Source organism: Haliotis rufescens, unplaced genomic scaffold (genome assembly GCF_023055435.1).
Source record: "Haliotis rufescens isolate VD_foot unplaced genomic scaffold, xgHalRufe1.0.p SCAF_13, whole genome shotgun sequence".
Taxonomy (NCBI): Eukaryota; Metazoa; Mollusca; class Gastropoda; order Lepetellida; family Haliotidae; genus Haliotis; species Haliotis rufescens.
Genome location: NW_025963813.1, coordinates 22,671,450 through 22,691,989, shown reverse-complemented (window position 1 = coordinate 22,691,989; position 20,540 = coordinate 22,671,450). Strand labels below are relative to the sequence as shown.

At 33.2% G+C, this 20,540-nt stretch overlaps 1 long non-coding RNA gene across 1 annotated transcript; it reads right to left on the bottom strand.

Annotated features, from left to right (window-relative positions):
* Positions 1 to 17,135: 17,135 nt before the first annotated feature.
* On the bottom strand, positions 17,136 to 18,490 carry LOC125378798. The gene is made up of 2 exons (XR_007220510.1): positions 18,159 to 18,490; positions 17,136 to 17,431 (listed from the first exon to the last, which is right to left on the bottom strand). It is a non-coding gene; the product is annotated as an uncharacterized LOC125378798 (long non-coding RNA).
* Positions 18,491 to 20,540: the final 2,050 nt, after the last annotated feature.

The window sequence follows — 20,540 nt, the reverse complement described above, 5'->3', positions numbered from 1 at the left end:
CAAACACTTCTAATACAGCACTTTCCCACAATGCATCATTCTATGACTTCACAAATGTTACTATAATACTTATGATAATTTAAATCTGAAATGAGTTAGCTATGGGTATGCATATTGCTAACCATTGTCTTGTCACTTGATACTAAAAGTACATTTTTGACAAAGAAATGGTATTATTCTGATGGTCACTTTAAGCAAAAAATTTAAACTTATCTCAGTTTGTTTAACAACTGTTACATATGCAATATGAAGATATGACCTATCAGAAACAAATGTATATGTATTGAAAATCTCTGTTCACTGGTCAACATTTGAAATGTTAATACTTTTTAAAGATGAAAACTGAAAATCTTTTTTGGCTGAGAATAAATAACCACAAGGTACGTAACATATCTATTATGATATATTAGTATTCCTTTTACAAACAAACTTGTATTTATTAACTTCAATTACTTTAAAAATGTTTAGTCTTTCTTATGACTTAACTGAATTATGCATTATAGGATTGTTTTACTTTCCCGGCTTAAGTAAACGTCTCTTGGTCACTTCTGAAGTTTATAACTTCACAATGTTGGGACTTCCTGGTATTTTTAACACTTACATCTGACTTTTTGTGTTCTGAAGGCAAAAAAAGAGAGAGCAAAAGTGGTTCCTGTCATTCAAGTTAAATATAATAATTTTGATTTTGGCAGACACATTTTTCCTGATACTGTAAGCATGTCAGCATTTTATGGAGGATTCTGGATTTAAGAAAATTCATTTTAGTTTTAAGTACACAGTTCTTACTTCCATCTGTTCCTGTTCTTCAACCTCTTCCACCTCGCAGTCTTCAACACCATCACCACCAGCCTTCAACAGTCTTGTCAAGCGATGGGGTTCAAAGCCAAACATCGCTTTATATGGACATACACCTGACCAAAAATAAGTTTCATTAGTTCAGGAATATTGTGCTAATATTCATGATTCTTTAACATATATGCTAGTACGATGTTCTTTGGCAAAGTTTTTGCATATTCCATTGTTCTAAAGCAAGTTTAATGAACATGTCAAAGTCATGCTATTAAAAGCTAGCATGTAACACTGCAACATCATTAAATTGATAAATCGACAATCTTTATGAAATATCTTCATGTACAATTTGAATGTACATAAACAAAAACTCAGTTTGTTCAACATATTTACATGATTTAAATGCTCACCAAGTGATGTATTGAGAGATTCATTGTGAATCCGACAATAGTCTGGCAGTGAGTGCACCCAGGAAACATCACCAAGATTCTGCATGTCATAACGGAGACAATCCTTCCATGATCTGTGTGACCGCTCACTCTGGAAGTGTTAGTAAAAAGAGTCAGAATATTCAAGAGATCATTAAATTACAAACAAAAATGTGAATAACCTATTGTCAAATGCATACTTGCAAACTCTTGATCACCCCAAACAGGCAGATTATTTTCCCAGTCCAAGCAAATAATATCTTATGTAAGTAGGGGTTTTCATGTTCTGGCTAGTATTTGACGGGATGTTTTACTGGTAAGTAGTAGATAAAGTAATGTGTTTTCAAAAGAAAAGAATGTTATATAAATATATTGAATCCAAACATAAAGGGCAAGATAAATGGAGTAAAGACACAAAATCTGTTTGAAATTGCTGATTTAGTCCCTAAAATTGATAACACTGATTGCATATGTGGAATACATAATCCCCAGGCCAGCAAACAAATACACTGGATGTAAAATGGGAAACTGGTAGATTAGGCACGTCTGCATATGTTTGTCCCATCATTCTATGTTTGTCCCAACAGCTACAATACCATACAACAATACTAAGAAAGAAAGTCCTTACTGATGAAAAGTATGTTGCCATTTAGCAGTGTAGTGATTATGCTTAATACTCATGAATCTGAACCTGAACATACTTCGACATTTGACCTTCATGATGACCCGATTAAAAAAGGCAGGTACTATGCCTGCAATATGAGTCGAAAGGATCTTTGCAACAAACTAATAGCCAAGACAGTTTGCAGCAGCTGACAAAACAGTGCAAATACTATAAGTAGCCCCTTTATCAGGTGTGCTAAACATACCTTTCCTTGGGATTGGGGATGATAGGCCCTCGAATGGATGAGTCGCACGCCAAGTCTGCCACAGAGGGTCTTCACCATGCCTTTAAATTCACCCCCTTGATCTGTTTGGATGATTTTAGGGGTGCCCCACTGATGGTCTAAATAAATTTCAGTCAACGATTTTGCTACAGTTTCTGAAGACTTATCTGTTATTGGGACAAGCCACAGAAATCTGGAAAAGTTATCCAAAATCGAAAGCACATATTTGTATGTTTTCCCGTCTTTTTCTTCTGCTACTGCAGACAGGTCCACAATGTCAATCTGGTGTCTCTCCATGGGAGCATTGGAATACACTGGTTTCATTGGTGCTATATTTGAAAATTGTGGCCGGAGCTTTGTCATAGTTTTACTCTCCTTTAGCCAGTCAAGAATTTGTGATCTCCTTATGCCATGAAAGTACTTTGATATGATATTATACAATCGTTTTGAGCCAGCACCTTTTGTTTCCTTGCTGAAACTTCTTATGATGTGTTTAATTTCACTCCTTTTGGCAACTATTTTGCTTTTCGTTACAATCCTCTTTTCCTGCTTCCCAGATGCAGGGTTTTGAATCATCTTCAACTCAAGTTTATACAGGCTGATCTTTTTGTATGCTACTATCTGTAGCTGAGTTCTTTCTTTAACTGGTACATTTGTTCCACTGAGAAGTAGTTCAATGGCTTCATACAAAGTCTGTCCTAAGGCTGCTGGAGGCATGATGATTTCTAAAAATATAAAATGTAAATAAGAATTTTTATAGTCTTAGGATACCAGGATAAGTTAATGTAAGGAAATAGGTACATGTATATTACTGTAAAACATGCAAAGAAAACTGAAACAGGAATGTTAGAAAACTATAACAGTAACTTCACAAATATAGAACAAAATTAGTTTTGCCAATTCCTTTCAGAGTTTTCAGCTAAGGGCCAAGTCAACTCAGGGCTTTCTGAACACCTGCTCGCTGGACCTCCCATTTTGCTTGACTGATAGTTTGACTAGCAAAGAATATTTTGGCATATCTTTCTTTCTATTGTTCATAAAAGAGATGAGTTGCACAGTTGGGTGGCTCATTACTGAGGATTATAATCACTGAGCATGGCGGTATCTGTGATGTAACTGCATATGGTAAGATTGTTGACTGACAGTAATCCAACAGGAAAGTAAGGCATTCTGTTGGTTACTGTTACATAAATACCAGGGCTGGGACGGGTAACTCGGGTACCTATACTAAAAAATATCCCAATCGGACATTTTGAGACATCTCCTGAGACCTAGAGTGGGTACCCGGGTAATAAACACAACATTAGAACTCCACCCTGCTCTTTAGGAGGGCCTCCTTCAAAAGCCCTGACTTAACTACACCTTAAATACTGTTACTTCAGTTTACTTCATACTCAAGTAACAGTATTAAAGGCCAAGTGACTGGCTGAAAATTGGGTAACTAATGCATGATTAAGAAGTTCAAAATTAGAAGTGACTACCTAAAACGTGATATTTTCATTTAGAAGATGGAAGTCATATTGGAGATTCTTAGGTTTTGATAAGGAACATCTTACATCATGGCAGGCAACAGCTCTGAAGAATATGTCATATAAGACAGCGACACATGAACATTGATAATACTACACAAGTTCCCATTATGTATACCATAATCCTTTCCTCCCTTTTTTAAGGGTGGGTGGGGTGTGGGGGAGTTTTTTTCATGCCTGAATAACATCACAATTGTTATATTTGACATATTACTTTATGTGTGCAGGGTTATATATTAGGACAGATTTTTCTTTTGTCTGTGTGGTGTTGTTAAAATATGACAGGAGGTTTCATAAATAAGAAATTAAACTGGTCTGGCCAGAGATCATTTATATATGGTCCCTGGTCTGGACTTAATGACATTCGTTTTATTTCAGAGTGCTTGTTACGAGTAGGAAAAATAACCACAGGTTTGTGAGTGAGTGAGTTGGGTTTAATCTTGCTTTCCAGAACAACCCACGGGCTAAAATAGTTCCCTTAACCCATCAGAGACCAGATGTGGAGGCTCCCAAAACCGGGAGCCTCAACACTCCCAGTTCAAATCTTTGCAAGTAAGGCCTTATTCTTGTGATTTCTGCATGATTAATGACAATTTTTTGCAGAAACTTCAAGAAAATCATGCAAATGCAATCAGGTTGCATTGTAAATGAAACACTGTACCAATTATGTGACAAGATCAGACTGGAAAGGAGAAAATGTGGTTCAATTCAGCCAAAAACATGTTCAAAATGGCAGATATTTCCTGACTTTGAAGCTAAAGTTAGCATTGTCAGATAATTTTCAAGTAACAAGGCATACTCTTATACTAAAATTCAACCATTTTTCTCTCTGTATCTATGGCATTTATCCATATTCCAAACTCAGTGTTGGTGTGGGAATGTTTTTAAGGAGGTCTACTTTGGCATCGTCAACGCTCTGCCCGGGAGCCTTGATGTTCCGGCCATAAAACACAGTCTTGGACATATCATTATCTGCAGATATTTCCTGATTTTACCTTAAAAACGCAGCTGAAGGTTGGAAATTGGAATCCAGTATAAAGTACCAAGTTTGGGCTACACTAAAATCTTGAATTGGCCCTGATTATATTGCAAAATGGGCTATAACATAGCCAAACTATATGAAATTTAACAAAACATGAAGTGACAATCAGTGGTGAAAGTGGGAGTGTGGACCCTCCCAAAGTAGAATTTCTTTTAATGATTCCCACACCAACACTGAGTTTGGAACCATGATAAAAACCATTGAAACAGAGAGAAAAATGGTTGAAGATATACGAGAATGCTTGGTTACTTGAAAATTGTCTTTGAAGCTGGCCAATTTTGGCCTTTTTAGGCTAATTTTGTAACACATTTTCTCCTCAAAAGACTAATCTAGTCATATAATTGGCATAATTGTATGTTTACAATGCAACCAGATGACATTTGCTTGGTTGTCCATCATGTTTCTGTAAATACCTGCAGAAATCACAAAGATTGGGCTATACAGGCAAAGATTTGAACTGGGAGTGTGGACCAGGAGGCTCCCAATTTGGGGAGCCTCCACAATCCAATCTCTGACTGTTAACAATGAAGAAATAATTCATGGATTTTTAAGATATTTGGTTACAAATGATACATCATATAACTACAATAACAACATGAGTACAATAGACGAAGAAGGGAGATTGAACCCTTATTTCAAATTTAGTGAAAAGCAACTATTGCAAATTCATACTACAAACTTAATAAACAAATATTATAAAATTTTATCACTACTTATCATGTAATTTAAATTGTTAAAATAGCTAGATGTAATACATTTAGACACCAGTTATGGAATACCAAAATTTACTGTCTAATTCTACAGCATCCATTTTTTGTAAGACTTGTTTGGTTTTGTCATGTTTTCTGTACACAACATAATAAACTCAAAGATAACATTGATACTGTTTAAAATCTAAAGAATTCTTTAAAACATTACATTTATTTAAAAAAATTAACCAGCAGCAACAATACCTCAAATACATCTCAGTGCATGTGTTCTTCTTCAAACCAAAGAAATAAGATAAATATCAACAAGATCAAGTCTCATATTTTGGAAATATGAACATTTTCATTGAGTTAGCAGTAAATGACAAAAATCTGTATATGCTTCATGTTTCAGTTTCATCCTTGACAGAAAAGGAATATTAAGGTACTTTCTGAAATATTTATCTTATATAATAAACAAAATAGAGTTAGTTGACACAGGGTGCGAAATTAACCTGTTGTTTTTGTTTTCACATATTACCCCCTGATTTCATCTAAAATGCACCCAGTTGACTCCCTCCTCCTCCCACCCAGTCTTTATGATTTACTATGATGAAATGAAACCAAATACTTTTCATCCCCCTAAGCTGACTTGGGTATGGTATGCAACACTTGGGTACTGTACGGTAAACTTGGGTGACTTCCTGCATTGTCGGGGTACAGTCCTGTATACAGGGGCTTACTTGGGCTACTCTCCTATGGTACCCATCCTTACAACGACCCTTTCCACATAACTTATCCCATTCATGCTCAGCCAACAAACATTCCTCTGACTTATACTCCTTTCACATTAGGTGATTTAACCGTCTCTAGACTGTTTCTTTGTGACAGTTACCATTTCACATTAGCGCTTGTTTGGCTTGTCTCATAAGTTACCACCTATCAAGGTGGTTCAGAGATGGTTTACCTTTGGAGTCGGCGCTGGTCTGCCTAAATATTGTGACAGTAATTTCCTGACACTGACATTTCCGTTATCATCTAATTGGGCAAAAGATGTTGGTCTTTCATGCTATTGATCACTTTTGAAAACCAATAATATAAATGAAAGTTGACAAGAAGTTCAAAAGTGTTTTGGAATTTAGATCTTGAATTTGGACTACACCAAATACAGACAAATGTTGACAGCAAGGGAAAGAAGCAAAAAAGAGCATTTTTCATTTTGATTCATTTGTAATGTCCAATAACTTTCTCACCCAAGATAGTTTTAGAGAATTGACCGGTGTAAAGAAATCAATAATACCAAAGCTTCTCCTTTCACATTAGCTCTATAAGTTTAATCTTATCGGACTTTCCATTCCAAAGAAACTTAAATAACATTTTATTTAACTCCTTAATAAAATTCCCATAATGATTTGGCAGTCATAAACAATACCAGTAAATTCAATCTGAAAATAAGTAAGGCCTCAATAATGGCAATTGAAACAAGAGAGGTTATAGTTCTGTTCATTTCAAGTCTGTTGAAAATATAACACTAGGCAGCCTGAAATCTTCTGGGTTTCATTCAATTTTTATATTAGGCAAATTATTCGAGTTATTCTTCTTTGGGCCTATCAATATTACTTGGGACTTATGAAATACCCACTGTAGCTTCAACAGATTTTTCTCACCTGTCAAAAGGAACTCTGTATTATCATCATATTGTGTTTAAATATTTTTGATCTTTTAACTAAAATATACTTGACATTAACATACTGTTCTTAACAAGCCCAGCCAGAATTTCAAGAGCGTAGGAAGATAAAGGGAGAAATATCCTGACCTTGTCTACAATCACTTTGAACCGAAAACCAAGGAGACAGTGTGTGATTTATTACTAATTATGATTATGCCAATATATAATACTGATATCCTTACCAAGGTGAAAGAAAACTATAGTTTTGTTAATATAATGTCAAGAAACAGAATCAAAACCTGTGTAATTCATTAAATCATATACCTATAATCTGTCTGAAATTGTCACCAAATTATATCTACTAGGCACAACGTCAGTACTATTGATAAGTTAGACTAATTTCATCAATCCAAATCATTCACTGAACCTAAAAAACATGCTGTGTTTAATTACCATACATTCAAACATAATACTGCTTCGCCAAGGTAATGAACATTCCATTTTCAACTCACCCTTAGTTCCAGCAATACCAAATCCAAAAGACCCGTCCAAAGAGAATCATCTACTGAAGGAATAATTCCCTTACTTCCAAAGTCCTTGATAAGTTTCCTCAACCTAGCAGTACAAGTCAGTACACACAGATTGACTGAACAAAATCCTAATGATTCCAATGAAATCAATGAAGTGTAGTAGTTGTCGCCTATTCGCTTAACTGAAGCATAATGAGACAACTGTCACATTCCTAGAGCAATACAACAGTGATGGTCTGGTAAAAAAACATCTAATCATTGGCTAATTACTCCTATGATGACAAGTAAGGGGAGGAGCCTACCTCACCAGGCCAGAGAACATATACCAGGTGGCCAGCATTACATAATATTACCTAACACAGCTGGTAGCATGGCCATGCAGAGGGACAGTGGAGTACATAATCCAGTAACTTCGTTATTTGTATGTGTATCTATATGTATATTGGAAGGTAACAAGGTTTGACTTGGATGTTTGGGTTCTAAGAGTTTTGTGTTAGTGGATGAATGGATGGAGGAAAGGATAATTGGAGTGGGGTTCATCCCAGCAATTTGACATTTTGAAGAATAAGAAATTATTGTATTTTGATGTCACTTAAATGTAGTTCACTATAACAATATTCATTGTTAAAAAATATACAATATTCAGCCATAAGGCCTATGAGAAACCTAAGACAATAATATTTAGATGCACTTCATAAGCATATTCATTGGGAAAATAAAATAAAAGCACATAAAACATAGGGGTCAACACTGGTGTTCTCATTTTGGTTTTAATAAAAGAATGTTAGATTAGCTAGGTATATGATCTTGAATGTGATGTCCTGATGAAAAATAAATGTTTAATTAAACACACCTTTTCTTTTCATTGAGACTATTATGCCTAATTGATAAAGCTTGAATATTTGATACTTATAAAGAAATTTACAGTGCTTGATCTCTGTGAACTGGCACAAATGAAATAACTTTCTGGTAATGAAATCATTTCAGAGAGGATCCATAGTGCAGCATCCTTACATATAACATGTAAGACATGAGTGAGTATTGTTTTTTACGCCACTTTTTGCAATATTCCAGCAATATCACGGCGGGGGACACCAGAAATGGGCTTCACTCATTGTACCCATGTCGGGAATCAAACCCGGGTCTTCGGCGTGACGAGCTATTGCTTTAACCACTAGGCAACCCGACCGCCCCTGTAAGACAGTAATGATAGAAACATTTAATTTTTAAAATATTAATCAGATAATGAAAGCAGAAATTCTCCCATGAAAAAAAACTCACTATAGAATTTTGGGTAGATCTCACTAACAGCATGAGGTGAATACATTCTAAATGTGTGTGTATGATGCACTAGTCACCCCTTGTCAGAATATATTTCTATCACTTATCTGTCTCTTCACTGTAGGATACAAGATGTTCTCAGATGTGGATGTTGTTGCTCCTGAATTACATATTGAAGATGTCATGACGTTTAATACAGCACTTAACCAGCTGTAATATTGGAACATGATTCAATTCAACACATGTCCAACCACTACAACATGGAGAACTTCTGCATTACTATCGGGAAGCTTCTGAATGTGGACAAATCTGTTCCATCAACATGAGGAAACCTGAAATGACAAAAATAAAGTATGTGATGCAGGACCAAATTAGCTAAAATCCCATAAATTGATGATTCCAATGGATTTTCTTTTCTTTTTTAATACATACTCCTCACTTCAATACACATAATCAGACAAAACTGCAACATTTCAGATTGAATTTTTAAATTTTGCCCAACTTTTAAAGATTTCTTCCAAATTACTGAAATTGGACCAAATTGGCTAAAGTCCCATAAACAGATGATTTCCAAGAATATAATTTTCTCTTCTTTTATATGTATACCTTGCCTAAATACACATAACCAGACTTAATGGCAACATCCCAGAATGAATTTTTAAATTTGGACTAAATTTTGAAGATTTTTTCACAGTACTGAAATTGGACCAAATTGGCTAAAGTCCCATAAACAGATGATTTCCAAGAATATAATTTTCTCTTCTTTTATATGTATACCTTGCCTAAATACACATAACCAGACTTAATGGCAACATCCAAGATTGCATTTTCAAATTTTGACTGAATTTTACAAGTTTTTTCACAGTAGTGAAATTGGACCAAATTGGCTAAAGTCCCATAAACTGATGATTTCCAAGAATATATTTTTCTCTTCTTTTATATGTATACCTTGCCTAAATATACATAACCAGACTTAATGGCAACATCCCAGAATGAATATTTAAATTTTGACTGAATTTTACCAGTTTTTTTACAGTACTGAAATTGGACCAAATTGGCTAAAGTCCCATAAACTGATGATTTCCAAGAATATAATGTTCTCTTCTTTTATATGTATACCTTGCCTAAATACACATAACCAGACTTAATGGCAACATCCCAGAATGAATATTTAAATTTGGACTAAATTTTGAAGATTTTTTCACAGTACTGAAATTGGACCAAATTGGCTAAAGTCCCATAAACAGATGATTTCCAAGAATATAATTTTCTCTTCTTTTATATGTATACCTTGCCTAAATACACATAACCAGACTTAACGGCAACATCCCAGAATGAATTTTCAAATTTTGACTGAATTTTACAAGTTTTTTTACAGTACTGAAATTGGACCAAATTGGCTAAAGTCCCATAAACAGATGATTTCCAAGAATATAATTTTCTCTTCTTTTATATGTATAGCTTGCCTAAATACACATAACCAGACTTAATGGCAACATCCCAGATTGCATTTTCAAATTTTGACTGAATTTTACAAGTTTTTTCACAGTAGTGAAATTGGACCAAATTGGCTAAAGTCCCATAAACTGATGATTTCCAAGAATATATTTTTCTCTTCTTTTATATGTATACCTTGCCTAAATACACATAACCAGACTTAACGGCAACATCCCAGAATGAATTTTCAAATTTTGACTGAATTTTACAAGTTTTTTTACAGTACTGAAATTGGACCAAATTGGCTAAAGTCCCATAAACAGATGATTTCCAAGAATATAATTTTCTCTTCTTTTATATGTATACCTTGCCTAAATACACATAACCAGACTTAATGGCAACATCCCAGAATGAATATTTAAATTTGGACTAAATTTTGAAGATTTTTTCACAGTACTGAAATTGGACCAAATTGGCTAAAGTCCCATAAACAGATGATTTCCAAGAATATAATTTTCTCTTCTTTTATATGTATACCTTGCCTAAATACACATAACCAGACTTAATGGCAACATCCCAGAATGAATTTTTAAATTTGGACTAAATTTTGAAGATTTTTTCACAGTAGTGAAATTGGACCAAATTGGCTAAAGTCCCATAAACTGATGATTTCCAAGAATATATTTTTCTCTTATTTTATATGTATACCTTGCCTAAATACACATAACCAGACTTCATGGCAACATCCAAGAATTAATTTTTAAATTTGGACTGAATTTTACAGATTTATTCCAAATTACTGAAATTGGACCAAATTGGCTAAAGTCCAATAATGAGGTGATTTCAAAGGATATAATTTTTATTCTTTTTTCTATTTGTTTCTTGCCTTAACATACATTGTAAGACTAAACTGCTTCATCAAAAAATGAAATTTCAATTTTTGACTGAATTTTGAAGATTTTTTCACAGTACTGAAATTGGACCAAATTGGCTAAAGTTCCATAAACTGATGATTTCAAAGGATATAATTTTCTCTTCTTTTATATGTATACCTTGCCTAAATACACATAACCAGACTAAACGGCAACATCCCAGATTGCATTTTCAAATTTTTACTGAATTTTAGAGATTTTTTCACAGTACTGAAATTGGACCAAATTGGCTAAAGTTCCATAAACTGATGATTTCAAAAGATATAATTTTCTCTTCTTTTATGTTTATACCTTGCCTAAATACACATAACCAGACTAAACGGCAACATCCCAGATTGCATTTTCAAATTTTTACTGAATTTTAGAGATTTTTTCACAGTACTGAAATTGGACCAAATTGGCTAAAGTCCCATAAACTGATGATTTCCAAGAATATAATGTTCTCTTCTTTTAAATGTATACCTTGCCTAAATACACATAACCAGACTTAACGGCAACATCCCAGAATGAATTTTCAAATTTTGACTGAATTTTACAAGTTTTTTTACAGTACTGAAATTGGACCAAATTGACTAAAGTCCCATAAACAGATGATTTCCAAGAATATAATTTTCTCTTCTTTTATATGTATAGCTTGCCTAAATACACATAACCAGACTTAATGGCAACATCCCAGATTGCATTTTCAAATTTTGACTGAATTTTACAAGTTTTTTCACAGTACTGAAATTGGACCAAATTGGCTAAAGTCCCATAAACTGATGATTTCCAAGAATATATTTTTCTCTTCTTTTATATGTATACCTTGCCTAAATACACATAACCAGACTTAACGGCAACATCCCAGAATGAATTTTCAAATTTTGACTGAATTTTACAAGTTTTTTTACAGTACTGAAATTGGACCAAATTGGCTAAAGTCCCATAAACAGATGATTTCCAAGAATATAATTTTCTCTTCTTTTATATGTATACCTTGCCTAAATACACATAACCAGACTTAATGGCAACATCCCAGAATGAATATTTAAATTTGGACTAAATTTTGAAGATTTTTTCACAGTACTGAAATTGGACCAAATTGGCTAAAGTCCCATAAACAGATGATTTCCAAGAATATAATTTTCTCTTCTTTTATATGTATACCTTGCCTAAATACACATAACCAGACTTAATGGCAACATCCCAGAATGATTTTTTAAATTTGGACTAAAGTTTGAATTTGTTTTCACAGTACTGAAATTGGACCAAATTGGCTAAAGTTCCATAAACTGATGATTTCAAAGGATATAATTTTCTCTTCTTTTATATGTATACCTTGCCTAAATACACATAACCAGACTTCATGGCAACATCCCAGATTGCATTTTCAAATTTTTACTGAATTTTAGAGATTTTTTCACAGTACTGAAATTGGACCAAATTGGCTAAAGTTCCATAAACTGATGATTTCAAAAGATATAATTTTCTCTTCTTTTATGTTTATACCTTGCCTAAATACACATAACCAGACTAAACGGCAACATCCCAGATTGCATTTTCAAATTTTTACTGAATTTTAGAGATTTTTTCACAGTACTGAAATTGGACCAAATTGGCTAAAGTCCCATAAACTGATGATTTCCAAGAATATAATGTTCTCTTCTTTTAAATGTATACCTTGCCTAAATACACATAACCAGACTTAACGGCAACATCCCAGAATGAATTTTCAAATTTTGACTGAATTTTACAAGTTTTTTTACAGTACTGAAATTGGACCAAATTGACTAAAGTCCCATAAACAGATGATTTCCAAGAATATAATTTTCTCTTCTTTTATATGTATACCTTGCCTAAATACACATAACCAGACTTAATGGCAACATCCCAGATTGCATTTTCAAATTTTGACTGAATTTTACAAGTTTTTTCACAGTACTGAAATTGGACCAAATTGGCTAAAGTCCCATAAACTGATGATTTCCAAGAATATATTTTTCTCTTCTTTTATATGTATACCTTGCCTAAATACACATAACCAGACTTAACGGCAACATCCCAGAATGAATTTTCAAATTTTGACTGACTTTTACAAGTTTTTTTACAGTACTGAAATTGGACCAAATTGGCTAAAGTCCCATAAACAGATGATTTCCAAGAATATAATTTTCTCTTCTTTTATATGTATACCTTGCCTAAATACACATAACCAGACTTAATGGCAACATCCCAGAATGAATATTTAAATTTGGACTAAATTTTGAAGATTTTTTCACAGTACTGAAATTGGACCAAATTGGCTAAAGTCCCATAAACAGATGATTTCCAAGAATATAATTTTCTCTTCTTTTATATGTATACCTTGCCTAAATACACATAACCAGACTTAATGGCAACATCCCAGAATGATTTTTTAAATTTGGACTAAAGTTTGAATTTGTTTTCACAGTACTGAAATTGGACCAAATTGGCTAAAGTCCCATAAACAGATGATTTCCAAGAATATATTTTTCTCTTCTTTTATATGTATACCTTGCCTAAATACACATAACCAGACTTCATGGCAACATTCCAGAATGAATTTTCAAATTTTGACTGAATTTTACAAGTTTTTTTACAGTACTGAAATTGGACCAAATTGGCTAAAGTCCCATAAACTGATGATTTCCAAGAATATAATTTTCTCTTCTTTTATATGTATACCTTGCCTAAATACACATAACCAGACTTAATGGCAACATCCCAGAATGAATTTTTAAATTTGGACTAAATTTTGAAGATTTTTTCACAGTAGTGAAATTGGACCAAATTGGCTAAAGTCCCATAAACTGATGATTTCCAAGAATATATTTTTCTCTTATTTTATATGTATACCTTGCCTAAATACACATAACCAGACTTAATGGCAACATCCAAGAATTAATTTTTAAATTTGGACTGAATTTTACAGATTTATTCCAAATTACTGAAATTGGACCAAATTGGCTAAAGTCCAATAATGAGGTGATTTCAAAGGATATAATTTTTATTCTTTTTTCTATTTGTTTCTTGCCTTAACATACATTGTAAGACTAAACTGCTTCATCAAAAAATGAAATTTCAATTTTTGACTGAATTTTGAAGATTTTTTCACAGTACTGAAATTGGACCAAATTGGCTAAAGTTCCATAAACTGATGATTTCAAAGGATATAATTTTCTCTTCTTTTATATGTATACCTTGCCTAAATACACATAACCAGACTAAACGGCAACATCCAAGATTGCATTTTCAAATTTTTACTGAATTTTAGAGATTTTTTCACAGTACTGAAATTGGACCAAATTGGCTAAAGTTCCATAAACTGATGATTTCAAAAGATATAATTTTCTCTTCTTTTATGTTTATACCTTGCCTAAATACACATAACCAGACTAAACGGCAACATCCCAGATTGCATTTTCAAATTTTTACTGAATTTTAGAGATTTTTTTACAGTACTGAAATTGGACCAAATTGACTAAAGTCCCATAAACAGATGATTTCCAAGAATATAATTTTCTCTTCTTTTATATGTATAGCTTGCCTAAATACACATAACCAGACTTAATGGCAACATCCCAGATTGCATTTTCAAATTTTGACTGAATTTTACAAGTTTTTTCACAGTACTGAAATTGGACCAAATTGGCTAAAGTCCCATAAACAGATGATTTCCAAGAATATAATTTTCTCTTCTTTTATATGTATACCTTGCCTAAATACACATAACCAGACTTAATGGCAACATCCCAGAATGAATATTTAAATTTGGACTAAATTTTGAAGATTTTTTCACAGTAGTGAAATTGGACCAAATTGGCTAAAGTCCCATAAACAGATGATTTCCAAGAATATAATTTTCTCTTCTTTTATATGTATACCTTGCCTAAATACACATAACCAGACTTAATGGCAACATCCCAGAATGATTTTTTAAATTTGGACTAAAGTTTGAATTTGTTTTCACAGTACTGAAATTGGACCAAATTGGCTAAAGTCCCATAAACAGATGATTTCCAAGAATATATTTTTCTCTTCTTTTATATGTATACCTTGCCTAAATACACATAACCAGACTTCATGGCAACATTCCAGAATGAATTTTCAAATTTTGACTGAATTTTACAAGTTTTTTTACAGTACTGAAATTGGACCAAATTGGCTAAAGTCCCATAAACTGATGATTTCCAAGAATATAATTTTCTCTTCTTTTATATGTATACCTTGCCTAAATACACATAACCAGAGTTAATGGCAACATCCCAGAATGAATTTTTAAATTTGGACTAAATTTTGAAGATTTTTTCACAGTAGTGAAATTGGACCAAATTGGCTAAAGTCCCATAAACTGATGATTTCCAAGAATATATTTTTCTCTTCTTTTATATGTATACCTTGCCTAAATACACATAACCAGACTTAATGGCAACATCCAAGAATTAATTTTTAAATTTGGACTGAATTTTACAGATTTATTCCAAATTACTGAAATTGGACCAAATTGGCTAAAGTCCAATAATGAGGTGATTTCAAAGGATATAATTTTTATTCTTTTTTCTATTTGTTTCTTGCCTTAACATACATTGTAAGACTAAACTGCTTCATCAAAAAATGAAATTTCAATTTTTGACTGAATTTTGAAGATTTTTTCACAGTACTGAAATTGGACCAAATTGGCTAAAGTTCCATAAACTGATGATTTCAAAGGATATAATTTTCTCTTCTTTTATATGTATACCTTGCCTAAATACACATAACCAGACTAAACGGCAACATCCAAGATTGCATTTTCAAATTTTTACTGAATTTTAGAGATTTTTTCACAGTACTGAAATTGGACCAAATTGGCTAAAGTTCCATAAACTGATGATTTCAAAAGATATAATTTTCTCTTCTTTTATGTTTATACCTTGCCTAAATACACATAACCAGACTTAACGACAACATCCCAGAATGAATTTTCTGCATTACTGTGGGGAAACTTCTGAATGCAGACGAATCTGTTCTATTCACATGGAGAAACCTGAAATGAAAAAAATAAAGTATGTGATGCTAAAATCCCATAAATTGATGAGTCCAATGGATATTTTGTCTTTTTTAATACCAACTCCTCGCTTAAATACACATCATCAGACAGAACTGCAACATTTCAAATTGAATTTTTAAATTTTGACTGAATTTTAAAGATATTTTCCAAATTACTGAAACTGGACCAAATTGGCTAAAGTCCCATAAACTGAATATTTCAAGGGATATTATTTTTCCTTTTTTCCTATTCATTCGTTGCCTTAAAACACATCATGAGACATAACAGCTACATCACAGATTGAATTATCAAATTTGGACTGAATTTAAAAATATTTTCCAAATTTCTGAAATTGGATCAAATTGTCTAAAGTCCCATTAATTGGTGATATTAGGATATTATTTTTCCTTCTTTTATATATCCGCGCCTAAATACACATCACCAGACAAAACAGCAACAACCGAGATTGAATTTTTAAATTTTTACTGAATTTTAAAAAGTGGACCAAATTGGCTCAAGTCCAATAATGAGATGATTTATAAAGGATATTATTTTTCTTTTTGCTACTTGCCTTAAAATACACCATCAGGCTAAACTGCTCCATCCTAAAATGAAATTTCAGATTTTGACTTCATTTTACAGGTTTTTCTAAAGTACTTGCTATTATATTGTTAAATATTGAATGATAGAAACGTTTTTTAAACTGAATGACGGTATATTTTTGTATTGTCACATCATTTATTTCATGAAGAAAAAAATTGAATCAATAAACGTAAGATCATTTTCAGCAGGTTGTGCTCAGTGATGATGAGTGGGGCTTACAAAAAAAAGCTGCTTTTTGAAAAAATAAATGTAACAGCGGTACTCTGGTCGTCTCAAAGATAAGGGAGTACTTGTTGGGTCAGAAGGGATTTATTTTCAATGGGCGTAGAGTGAGAACTTCACGATAGTCCGGATCTGCCCTAAAACATACATAATTTGATATAAATATCATGGGTATGGACAGTATAAAGGCACAAGATAACAACAATAATAATAATACATTTAGATCTATAGTTACTTACTTTTGGCATATATATTTGAACAAATCCTTCCAGATAAAACAAAGTACAGTCTATACATAGTTAATCATGCATACCTTGTCTCAGGGACGCAGGCTGGAACCTCCTTTATTGATGTACAGTGAATAGCCCTGCACAAATAAGTATACTACATATAGATATATTACATATCCACCGTTACACTAGTGTGTATGAAATACAAGCAAAATAAATTCTACAAAAGACTATACATATATACATGATACATATACATGTATCACTTCTAACCAGTTTATATCTATTTTATAAAATGTACACTTGGCTATTACCTCAGTCAAATACACAGTTAGGGTAAAAGGTAAAATAAATTCCTATGTGCACAAAATAAGTCAACAGCACAATATGTCTACTGAACTGTAAACAGTCACATGTCTAATGTCACACAAAAACATTGTTATTAACTCTGAACAGACAAGCTATGTTAGATCTACGTAGCTGAGGAAAATGACAATAGGACATTTCTTGGAAAATCTCTGATGTTTAGAATTTTCAATAGGACATTCCCATAGACTGCTGTATAATTTCTGCAAAATCAATGGGACATTTGTGACAATGGGTAGGCAAATATCCTAAAGATTGGACGATCTGTATCACTGGTAACGTTACTCGAAGGCTTGTTGCAAGCGAGATTTCGTACAGTTCAAACATCGTGACACTGAAAGGGCCTTGATCTAATCAGTGTGTGAGGACGCCTGGCGTGCTAAATAAGAAACAGACCTTTACTATCTGGTCATAAGTTTACAACATTCACAGGCTTCGTAGGACAGGTTAAAATCAAACAATGCGCTATTGAAAAAGCATAAACAAATATAGATCTACCTTATGCCAGACGGCTCCTTCGCATTATCAAGGGAGGTAACTCTTAATACGTTTTGCTGCCCACTATCAATGTTCTCTTTGCGACACATGAATGGTTTCATAGCTGGGTAATACTTTAGAATGTTGGAACATCATTGGCCCAACATTGTTGTATGTTTGTAAGAGTCTGATATCGCAAATAAAATTTATTCTACAATATTAACACGTAATTTCCATTTTTTTTCTTTGTTCGTCGAAAAACTTCTCACAGTTTTGTATCAACTGGTAAAGTGGCCCGCAGAAAGTGGGTTGAAATAAAATTGTGGATCGGTTAGTCAAAATGGGCCTAGTCAAAACGGGCCGTTACAGACGTCTGTTGAAAATTTATAAAAAAAATTTAGTGTGGTTCTCAGCATAAACAGGAATTTATGGCACTGATGTGATAGAGGTGGTATTCTTAGAATTATTCACAATGATAACTATTGTTTGATGTTTTCCATCAGTTGTAATGTCCAGTAATGACGACTGTTACAACCCTTAATGTAAAATGTAATAATTTTACATTAAGGGTTGCGGGTTTACTCTTGATGTTAACCCTTAATGTAAAATAAAAATTAGTCTTAATGTAAGGGTTGAAGTGATGTATAATATTTTTTTACATTAAGGGTTATCACTATGAAATAATACTTATCGATCTTTCATAAAACTTCGCAGATTTAATTGATCGTTACTTTGTCTATATGTGCAAATGAATAATCATATTTAGATTCCCTCTCTACAACGTGAGTGAGTGAGTTAAGATTTAAAGTCACACCGGCAATATTTCAGCCATATAGTGACCCTCTCTACAACGACCACCTGGTTGTTATGTTCAGGCTTCATAAAAGGGTTTATGACCCCTGGCCCTTTTAACCGATTTACATCAAACTTACTCTTTTACAAAGGTTATTTTTCGATACTCTACAAGGTACCTCGTTACTATCCTAATACCGTAAGACGAAAAGGAGGACTCAGCGCAAGCAGATCAGACCAAGTTGTAGATGATGGTGGGTTGTTAGAATGGTCCATAAACAGAGTTTTAGGCATACAATAATGGACATTTTGTTCCAGTATAACGGATATGGCAGTTAAGCACACACCAGAATTATAATTATTCTATTGCAAACGACAGGAATTCCAATGCAATGGTGTTTGGTTAAAATAAACCCGTAGGTTTCCCAAGTAGCCACTTAAAGTTAATATGTATTTATAAATTATGAATAAATCTTATTGGATTGTGACTAGATTTCGCATGACGGATGACGCACGTCGTACAAAGACGGATGGCAATACGTCACAAAAGTTTTTCGGATATCTTGCATGTATGGGAAGAAATTAAGCTAACTAGGGGAATGAATGGCATGTCGAACAGTGTCCGTAGCTACAACTACGTACATATCTGAAAGAAATCAATGTAGTAGTTTAGAAGTTGTCCAAACAAATTGAAATGACGAAGTAATAAAAGGCAATAACACCGCCAAAATGAAACAAAATACAATTGCAATGTTCCCAACAACTTGTTGAAGTGGCCACAGGTACAATGTTTGATTGTTTGATGTTATTTTCTCCGGACAGACCGACACACAGACGGACACGTTGATTCCATTATACACCCTAACATCGTTGCGGGGGTACAATAAACTAATAATCTAATGAAATGATATTCACGATGGTTTTCAAAAGGAATTAATAAATAGATATTTACTCATTTAGGTGTTTGAGACCCATAAATTACAAAATGGCGACTGTGAGACCATCTTGGATTTCTGAATGAGGTTATATTACTCTTTGTTGTGCTGATCATCCACACCTAGTTTCAGAAGCTCTTATTAGTATGGTAAAATAGGCTTAAATAGGCTTAACTATCTAACTTTCGACCAACCAGAGGACTCCATTCCGTTGGTATTGTAATCAAATGTGTTTTGTGTGCAAAAATATATCTAAATATCCATTTTAACGCAAATAAAGTCATTTTGTATAGGGTCCCTAGATACGCCTTTGTACCAAGATTTCACAAAATCGTCAGTTATGACCCATAAAGAAAACCTGTAAATGCAACGACCAGGTTGTCATTGTTGAAATATGAAAGGTGCAGTGCACTTACTCAAGTTCTATGGCTCTACTTTTTGTTGTTCCTGAGAAAACGTGCACAGCTGAAGGAAGAATATATCCAACATGTATTACGAATAATTAGTCTTCACTTTATTCAGTACTTGTAGTCCACGGGCCTTCAAAAAGACGAAATGCAATTTAGGTGCAAACAGTATCAAATACATCACATTTCTTTGCATTTTTTGTTTGTTGAAAAAGCAGTTTTAACATACTTGCATATTATCAGAGTTGGAGTATTTGTGTTCTTACAGC